Source organism: Ambystoma mexicanum, chromosome 6p (genome assembly GCF_040938575.1).
Source record: "Ambystoma mexicanum isolate Mex_15411 chromosome 6p, UKY_AmexF1_1, whole genome shotgun sequence".
NCBI lineage: Eukaryota > Metazoa > Chordata > Amphibia > Caudata > Ambystomatidae > Ambystoma > Ambystoma mexicanum.
Genome location: NC_090935.1, coordinates 120,024,215 through 120,033,877, shown reverse-complemented (window position 1 = coordinate 120,033,877; position 9,663 = coordinate 120,024,215).

The following is a 9,663-nucleotide window of genomic DNA, read 5'->3' as shown; positions in this document are numbered from 1 at the left end:
AGCATCAGGGTTTTCAAATGTTGTCCTCTTTTAGCTTTCACTTCCAGGGAGAATTGTCGGGTCCTTTCTGGGATGGTGACTTCCTCTTTGATCTGAATTTCAACTGCATAAGGTAGCAATTGAGCTGACCTAAATGCTTTTTCTGGATCATCAAAGCCCATGGGATTATCCGCTAATCGGGACCAAGCTTTGAAGTTTATTAGGTCCAAACTAATGGCAAAGCGATTGAGAATGTCACTGCCTAAGTAAAAAGCGGCAGTGGCGTCTTGCACGGCCCAACAATTGTGGACTATGCTCTTGTTGCCAATGGAGATTTTGAGCATACACCTGCTTGGCAGCAGATGTTTGGAATTGGGTGCTTCCAGGACCATTTCCCATTTGTCTATCAGTTTGAATGTGGGAATGGCTGGATCTTTTGGGAGTTGGCGGAACATGGCTTCGCTGATGAAGCTCTTACCGTTGTTCACACACACTCGAGCGAGAACAGAGTCCTTCCCATCATTTAACTGAACAGGGATGAACAACTGCTCTCCAATTTGCTGAATATCAGCCAGGCTCTGAGCTGATTTCACATCTTTCTGGACTATAGGAGGGGGAGTTTCTGATTGTGTATTAGTATAGAATTTCAGAGTGTTTCCTTCCAGCGTGGAATACCACTTTAGACTGGAAGGAAGGTTGATTTTCAGAAATAGAGAGGACCCCCCATCACCAGTCTGTTGTCCTACTGCTATTACTGTCACGTCTGGAATTTGTTTATTCTGGAAGTGGAATTCTACTTGGTCAGATTTTTGTTCAACCATGTGGCATGTGCCGTTTAAACTAACATGGTTGTCACTCTGTTTTAATTTTATGGGTCGGCTAGTCTGGGTCCAGAGGACCTTGTTTACGCAATCTATTAGAGGTGACAACCTTCTCAGGAGGTCATTCCCTAGTAAACAAGGGGTGCCCTCTGGAGTCACAACTATGACCGGGAGTTTCAACTTGTGTCGCCCAATTTTAATGTCCAAATCCGCCGTCCCCTCGACGGGAATTTCCTTCCCGTCAAAGTTCTGGAGTTGTCCAGGAAGTGAGGTGAGAGGAATTTGGTAATTCCCTTCCCTTCCTGCATTCAGTTCATCAAAGGCCCTTCTGGACAGAAGGGTAGCTTGAGATCCCGTATCCACCTGCGCTGAAATCGTACCCTGCCCCTGTACTTGTACCGGGGCATAATATCTTCCCTCCTTCTCCTCAAGGGGGCACAGATAATGCACATTTCTGGACAACTGGTGGGCTAACTTTCTGGTTTTGGACATTGCAAGAGAAGAAATCTGGGCAGAATTCTGTGGAGAGCCTTGGGAATCTGAAAGAAAAAATTGGCAACTGGAGATCAGAGCGATTGTGGGTTCCCTTGGTTCCGGTTCTGGGCCGCCCCCCCCTTTTTGGAGGCAGTCATCAGGATGGGTTTGAACCAGGGGATTTTGGTATTGTGGGTTCTGGGATGAGATGATGGGCGGCGGTAGCTCAGTCTCCATATCTCCCCAGTCTGAATTGGCATCCCTTGGGACCCATTTTTCCTTGGGAGGAGTTTCCCCATCTCTGAAGGAGAAGGTCCTTTCCCCAGGATCCTCTGAGGATCCCTCTCCCTCAAATTGGAAGACCTGTACCTCCTCCACAAAGTGGGTCTGTTTGGGTCCTTTGTTTCTCCTACCCCCCCTCTGCTCCTTGGGAGACAGGCTTTCAGTGGCAGGAGATTTTGTTTCCGGTTCCTGGTTTTCCAGGGGCTGTTTACAAGTTGGGAAGGAAGCTTCCTCCAAGGCTTTACACCCCCCTTCCCCTTGTGCATCCTCCCTAGGAACCGGTGTGTTATTGGGGTGCTGCCCCTGTCATTGTTCTGGAGCACCAGGTCCAGAGTTTGGGGCATTCTGCGGTGGCATGCTCATCTGAGGGTTCTGTTGAGCCCTCAGTATGTGACCCAGATCCCGTGCCATATTTTGGACCTGGCGCTCTAACTGGGAAACCCGCTCAGGCTGATACGGGGCTCTATTTTCTCCCCTGGGCTGATCCCGGGAAGGGTAGCTATCCCTTCTCTGGTAGTAGCCCTGGTTGGGAAGATTTTGGTACCCCTCCACTCTTGGCCTCCCCTCTCCCGGATTAGGTTGTCTGGGCTCAGGGAATTGGGGAAAGAAGGGTGGAGGATTTTGGGGCTGGAAATTGGGCGGATACCTGTGGAAAAAGTTCTGCCCAGGATTTGGAGAATTTCTGCCCTGCTGGGGGAAGTTAGGAGGGAAGTTCCCCGGGTCAGGTGCTTGGCTGGACCCCCCCCCTTGGGCTGGAGGAGTCCACACATAACCCAGGATTGGTCAGTTTCCTTTGTAGCGGGGACTTACATAGTCAGGGGAGCGGGGGACCCCATTTGTGGGACTACCTCCTCGACTCCCTGTCTGTGACTGGCCCGAGGGCCTTCTGGGCTGTGAATTATTAGGTGCAGGTAGGTTTTTAGACCCCCCCATCTCCAAGTCCAAAACGGGGGTGACCTTTACCTCTGCCACCTTGGCAGCAGCAGGGATGCTGTTGGTTTTGGGATTTTTCTGGGTATTGCTTTTATTTTCTATGGGCTTCTGCACCTCATAGATCCGGGTAGCCTGTTCAATGACCCAGTCTAAAGATCTTTTCTCATGAAAATCTCTCACAAGCTGGGTCATTATATATTTGGGCAAGGCGTGGAAGAATGTATTGACAAATTCTCTGCTGTCTGTGCGCACCCGTCTGGTGGTCTGCGCAAAGGCACGTTTCAGTTCTTGCACGAATTCTTGTGGGGCCTGATCCTCCCCACATTGCAAATTGTAGGCTGCCTTGCGAGCCTCTTGAGGATTTCTGTGAACAGAAAAATGTTTTAAGATGGCCGCCTTATAGGTGGACCATCTTAAATGATTTTGGTCCTCCAGCCCCGCAAAGAAACTGGAGTATTCTGGTGAGAATGTCCATTTGACGTACTGGATGCAGCTACTGCTGTCCTTCAAATGGAAAGTCTCCATCATTTGCTCATAGAGCTCCAAGTGTTCCCAAACAGAGTACTTGGCGTTCTTATGATAAGGCGTGATGACACTCCTGATTGCCTTAATCTGTTTCAATGGGTCCTTAAGCAAGGCCCTTTTTGCCTTATTGGCCTTTTTGGTTCGGGTAACCCTTGTCCATTCATCCTCTGACTCAGAGGCACTGCTCCCAGAGATTCCTGTCTGATCTTCCAGGTTTTCCCGGATTCTGCGAGCCTGGGAATGGCTGGCAGAATGTGGGGACCTGGTCTCCTGTGTCCTGCGCCGTTCAGAGGAGTCTTCAGATCCCTCCTTGCTGCCAGGATTTGATGGGTACCCCCCCACTGACCTAACTGGGCAGAAGTTTTCAGGATGCCCTTAATGGGCCTATTCTCCTGGGGTTCCCCACTAAATTGCACTGTGCTTCGGTGTCCATACCCGGATGCCCGCCCATCCATTCCTGGGAGGTACTGGCCTATGAGCCCCATGCTTCTGGCTGGATAGTAATCTGCCATCCCTGTGGCCCGGTGCTCATGTGCGCCCAGGGACATGGGGGTGGCAGAGTCCATGGACTGAGAGAGATAAAGGCCTCTGTTTCTAGGGCTCCTGAGGTTATGCTCAGGAGTTTCCCTTTCCCAGCGAACCTGGTCTCTATCCGCCCCTGCTCCCTGTTGCAACGCAAGAGCCTGCGCCTTCAGTTCCTCAGTTAAGTCCTTACTAGACTCTATCAGTCTCTCCTGCATCGCTACCTGTTGTTGGAGCCTATCATTGTGCTGGCAGAGAGCCTCATTCTCTCTCTGCGTTTCCTGATTGGTCCTGGAGCACTGGGCCAGTCTTTGCTGCAGGAGGGTTACCTCCTGAGCTGTGTCCTTATTGGCCTGCTCTTTTCTTGTCAGAGCCTTCTCCACCCTCCTAGTGTGCTCTAGCAAGTCCTGGTGTTCTTTTTGGAGGTCACCCGGTCCCTGGTGGGCCCGGTGATTTTCTTCCATTTTTATTTTTAAGTGGCAGACTTCCTGGCCTAAGGTGTCCCTTTCCTGACCAAGAGCTTGAATTTGTGACGCCAGGTCGTCCCTTTGCCTTTGGAAGGCACCAGCTTTCTGGCGCTCCTGATCAAACTCTGCCTGGGTATCCAGGTCTTTCAGGATCAGTTTATTGCTCTCCTCTTTCTCTCTGTCTAGTTGGATTTGCAGGGTGGCTACCTGCTCTGTGCATGCCCTGTTGAAATTGATCTGTTGCTCCAGCTTTTTCTTGCTCTGCAGTAGGGAGTCCAAACTGTCTTGGCGTTCCTTCTGCAAGGCCAGAATTCTGGTATCCTGTTCAGCCTTTTCCTGTTGCAGTATATCCATGTCCTCTTTTATTTTAATGATATACTGCCTACTATCATTTTCTGACTCCTGGCTCCTCTGCAGCCTCTGCTCAGAAGAGTCCAGATCAGATTGGGCCTTCTGTAATGCCAGCAGTTGCCTTCAGTACATTTATCCTGCATGTCTCCCATATATAGGTACAGGTATGCCGCTATCCTAACCATCTTGTCTTGTTCATCCTTAGCTTTAGGAGCCATGTATAGTTCAATCAGGGCCACATGTAAGGGACCCTGATCTCTCCATGTATCTGACCCTGTTTCAGTGACCTGTTGCGTGATGACCTGCAACCAGACCATGCGGTCCTGGTGAGTCCACTCACCTCTCACAAATAACTTATGTAAGAAATGCTCTCTGGCTATTTTCATGTCTACTAAGGTTGTCATTCTAGAGATTGGTCTCTGTCCTGACTTACAGAAGATTGTATTTTTTTTTTTTTTTTTTGCAAAACAGACCTTTTCCTTAGAGCGTTCCTTTGAGGAGTGCTTTACAGCGTAACACAGCGTGGTGATCCGACCGGATATGTGTATCTGGTCAGCTGGCACGCTGTATTAATCTGCACAAGTGATAGATCTAACCAAAACGTCCGGCTCGAGCCCCCAATTTGTAAGAGGATTCAATTCAACACTACAGCTAAGTCAATGCCTAGTCTGGGATATTGAATGGAAACCCTTATTGATATATCTTTACGTCCAGTTCATGAGTTCTGGGTGACTACCCCTATATAACACCCCTCTCTTGGAATCCCCCTGACCCCACTGAGCCAAGAAGTAGTTCTGTTTTGCAAGTTTAAACGGTTTATTTGATAATTTAAACAATATATATATATATATCACACTTTATAATAAATTAATAATTGAATATCACACTTAATCTGAGCAGTAATCAATAATGGATAGTCTGGCACTAGCACACTTCTTTATAATCAATGATGAATGGTTATAGGATGGATACGATAGCAACAATACTTTTATGGTTTCAAATGGATGCAATTTTTAGAAGGAATGGGCCTCGTCACGATCTGGTCAGCGGGTTTTCTTCACTCGCCACGGACGGTTTCTGCACACAGCGTCTGGGTCAGCTCTACTCTGCTGGTCTGGGTCTCTGGCTCTGATCAGGTCTGTGGGTCCGGATACAGCGGTCTCCGGTTCAGCTGGTCTCTCTCTGGATACAACACTGCTTTCTGGCAAATGGCAACAGTTCTTGCAAAGAATTCAAACAGCTCGCCTGGCTGTGAATAGTTGCAATGATTTGAGGCCTGCTAAAGAGGGTTTTAGCTTGTAGTTGACCTCTCTGCTACAAATTCTGAAGTAAAGTCTTGGTCTCTGAAGGTGGATAGATTGAAGTCTATGTGTTGGCTCTCTGGAGGTTGATGGAGGTAAAGTATGGATTTTCCCGGCAGAGTGTCCCACAGCAGATGGAATAGAACGTCCCTATCTGTCCTGACTGTGTGCTTTTATGTGTTTTGAAAGTGGGTGGAGAAGCTAGCTTTCTAGGCCCTACCCCTCTCCACTTGTCATTGGCTACTTCCTCCTCTTCCCCTTGATTGGGGGAATGAAATGAAGTGTCATCATGATGAGGTCTGTTTATGATACAGAGAACCCACCCCTGTCAACTTTACACACAATCTATATCTGATCCTAATAGACATATTTCATAGATAGACAGTTGTTTGGCATTGCATACACGCATCATGCATTTACTGATGGTAGCCCCTGTTCCAATTCTGTCATTTCTAGGAGCTTGGGTTCAAAAATGGCAACATATTTCACTTTTTGGTCGGGTTACCAATATTGGATTTGTCCCCGCATTTACACAAATGTTCGCAAAGCATGTGGGCATTAGGTGGTGGAGTGTCAGATTTTTAACAAACATACATTTAGAGTAATATCCTCTTTTCCGCTAAAACCCCCCCTGAAATTACCACCGGGTCCTAACACGTCTTCAGAAAAATCACAAGAATAATGATATCACTTATAAAATTTTCACAAGTCCGCTCTATGAATGATCCATCTTTTTAGATTTATGTTCTGGCCCCAAAGGTGTGTGGTTTCCCCCAGCACACGGTTGAATTTCTGGTTTTTCCAGTTCTGCCAAGCCAGCTTGCTCTCACAGGCCGTGCTCCTCCCCTTTCCTTCCAGGAGGAAGCCACTTTTACGATCCCCCCCAATAAAACATTTGCCTGAGTCAGGACAGGGCTTTGTTCAATTTCCTGCAGAGCCCAGGTAATTCAATCAGAGAAGTGTCATATCCCTTTTGGTGGGAACAGCAAAAGGCAGCTAGGCCTGGGAACACAGCTGTTGTGCAAGTCTCAACTCCTGTCGGGGGTAGCTGGTGGGCAGAATGCAGTTTCATTAAGCCAGGTTTCAGATAAAATGTCACTTTTTGTTCCCCAGTTTAAGTCAAGACAATTTTTACATATGCAGCTAGAATGCTGATTCTAAGTTTAAAACTATGATATTTAAACAATTGCAACCTATGTGACACTCAAAAGTAGGTCACTCATTTCTTTTAAACATGTTCGATTTTTGGTAGTTTTAAATCCAGTTTCAGTTAGGCTGCTGCAGACCTGCAGAGCTCAGCCAGTCTTGTTATGAACATTCAAGTCACTTCAGAATATAACTTTACATTGTATCCACCTCTCAGTAAGTCTTTCTTTGCCTGCTTTGGGTTCATTTATTCAGTTTTACACAAAAGTCTGGTGGTTTTAAAACGCCGGCTTTCTGATAGTGGTGAGTACTGGTAATGCAACTATTTTGGGGATTTAAGAAAATGAATTCCCCACAGTTCTAGGTTGCTTTTGGCAATCAGCATTGCCATTCCCAATGGTTTCAGGATACTGTGTGGGTAGTCCAATGGTGGTTTTAGGCAGTGCCCTTCTGTGCCCATAACATCGGCAAAAATGGGTGGCAGCCTATTCTTCATGCATTTCCCTGGGCATTTTCTGGGAAGCTCTGGTCATCATGATGTTTTCAATGCCAATACTGCACATTTTTTGTGGTAGGGCTCGGATGCATGGGTAAAAACATCCCACAATTGGTTGTCTTTTGGTAGGTAGGGATGCACACAATGTAACACTTCCAGGTGACCAATCTCAGGCTGGTATGGTTGTGACAGTTGACTGTCCCTTATGTCATCATCATTGATTGTCAGCTAGTATTTGCCAGAGCTGTGTGCACTCCACAGGGGTGTGATTTTAGGTGAAGTAATTAGCCACCAGCTGTGTACGGGATGCCTCACCACGTGCCCTTTCCCCTCCCATGCGCAACAGCGGTGCATGTGGTTGGGGATGTGGGGGCACCACCATGTCCACAGGCAGGCCCCGGCGTGTTGCAACATTGTGCAGGACGCATGCTGCCACTATGATCCTGCACACTACTGGGGGAGCGTATAGCAGCTGCCCACCAGAACGGTCAAGGGAGCGAAAGCGTGACTTGAGCACTCCGAATGTGCGCTCCACTATGCCACGAGTTGCAATATGGGCTGTGTTGTATCTTACCTCGGGCCGTGTGGTGGGGTTCCGAATTGGCGTCATCATGTGGGTGCTCAGAGGGTAGGCGCTGTCCCCTGGGGAGGTGATGATGGGTATCATTAGTGGGGTTGTGACATTACTCAGTATCTGACATGCATGCATGTGCAGTGTTATTTATACTCACCAAGCAGCCATGTATCGCCATACCGCCGAGCTTCTAGGTCACGGTTTAGGGTTGACATTCTGTATATGAAACTGTCATGGGTGGACCCTGGATGGTTGGCATATACTGAGGTGATGATTCCTTTCGCATCACATACTACCTGCACGTTGATGGAATGCCAGTGCTTGCGGTTTCTATAGATGTACTCTGATGCCCAGGAAGGACGTAGAACCACATGGGTGTAATCAATGGAACCTAGCACTTTGGTGAAGTGTGCCACCCCGTAAAAATCATGGACAACAGCCTGCCTTTCTGCAGGTGTTCTGGGCAGGTATATGTGCCTGCGGACTGAGGGGCGTGCAGTCATGATGGCCAAGACCTGGTGTAGGCAGCGTGACTGCGTGGCCTGTGACACCCCCCCCCCACTATGGCACTTGTCCGCTGAAATTACCCAGTAGCCAAGAAGTGTAGTACATTGAGCACCTTTTCCAAGGGGCTCAGTGCTTGGCAGCACAGGGTGGGTGATGTGAGGTCATCCTCCCACTCACTCACCAGGTCGACTATTATGTGAGGTGGAAACCTGTACCTCCCATACACCTGGTCATCAGGCATCCCAAAAAAGGCTGGTTCTGGGTGTAAAAATTCTGGCCCTGACTATCCTCCTCCCCCTCCTGCGGTATCCCACGACCACTGCTGCGAGGAACGGTATATTCATCGTAGCGTCTGAGCTTGTTTGGTGTTTGCGTGCACTTTTATGCTGTGCGGGTCCACGTACGCCTGCTTCCTGCTGGCGTACGTGTTTTCGGATTAGCGTGTCTTTTTTGGCGCACACGTTAGCCCCGTTCGATTCCATAAATACGTGTTGTACGCGCGTGTGGGCATTCCGCGCATTTGCCTCCTGTACTTCCCCCGTAATGCCCAGATTTTCACGCGTTGTTCCCCATTCCGTGTGTTAGCCCCGTGTTCCGCCTACTTTTGTTGTGTTCGCTGCGCTATGTGCACTTTCGCTGTGCACTTAGAACACGCTGTTTGATGACGTGTGCGCCCACGTGCGCCACACAGGATTTTAGCACACATCCGTGGATTTACACGCACACAGACTTCCATGAATCGCTGTGCGTGGGTTTCGCTGCGATTTTCGCACTTGCACTGCGATTCGCACGCTTTCACATGCTTGCGCAGAAATTTTCAGCCCACATTAATTCCATGAATCTGCCTGTACATTTGAGGCGAGACTGGAACTAGAGCCAGCCAAAAAATGAAAGAGAAGAAGAGAAAGAGCCATGGGGGTAGAAGACAGAGAAGATGAATAGAAAAATTAAAGAAGGATTTGAGAGGAGCTAGATGAGTGAGACCAAATAGGGCTGAGGAACAGTAAAAAAGGAAAGGAAAGAATATTGATGAAATCAACAGTTTGTGGCTTCAAAAGTAAAAAATGAGTGAGCCTTCTGGATATTGTACAAATGAAAGTGGCAGGCATGTGAGGACAGAGAAATGTGATGCTTAAACAAGGGGTCTGAATCAAAGTAAATTCCAAGATTACGAGCAGTAGGGAGAGCAGTAGAGGAGATAGCTAGTTGAGTAGGGGAAAATGAGACAAATGTGGGAGCAAGAGGAGGGGGTATAGCATTAGCAGGAAAGAAAAGTACTTCAGTT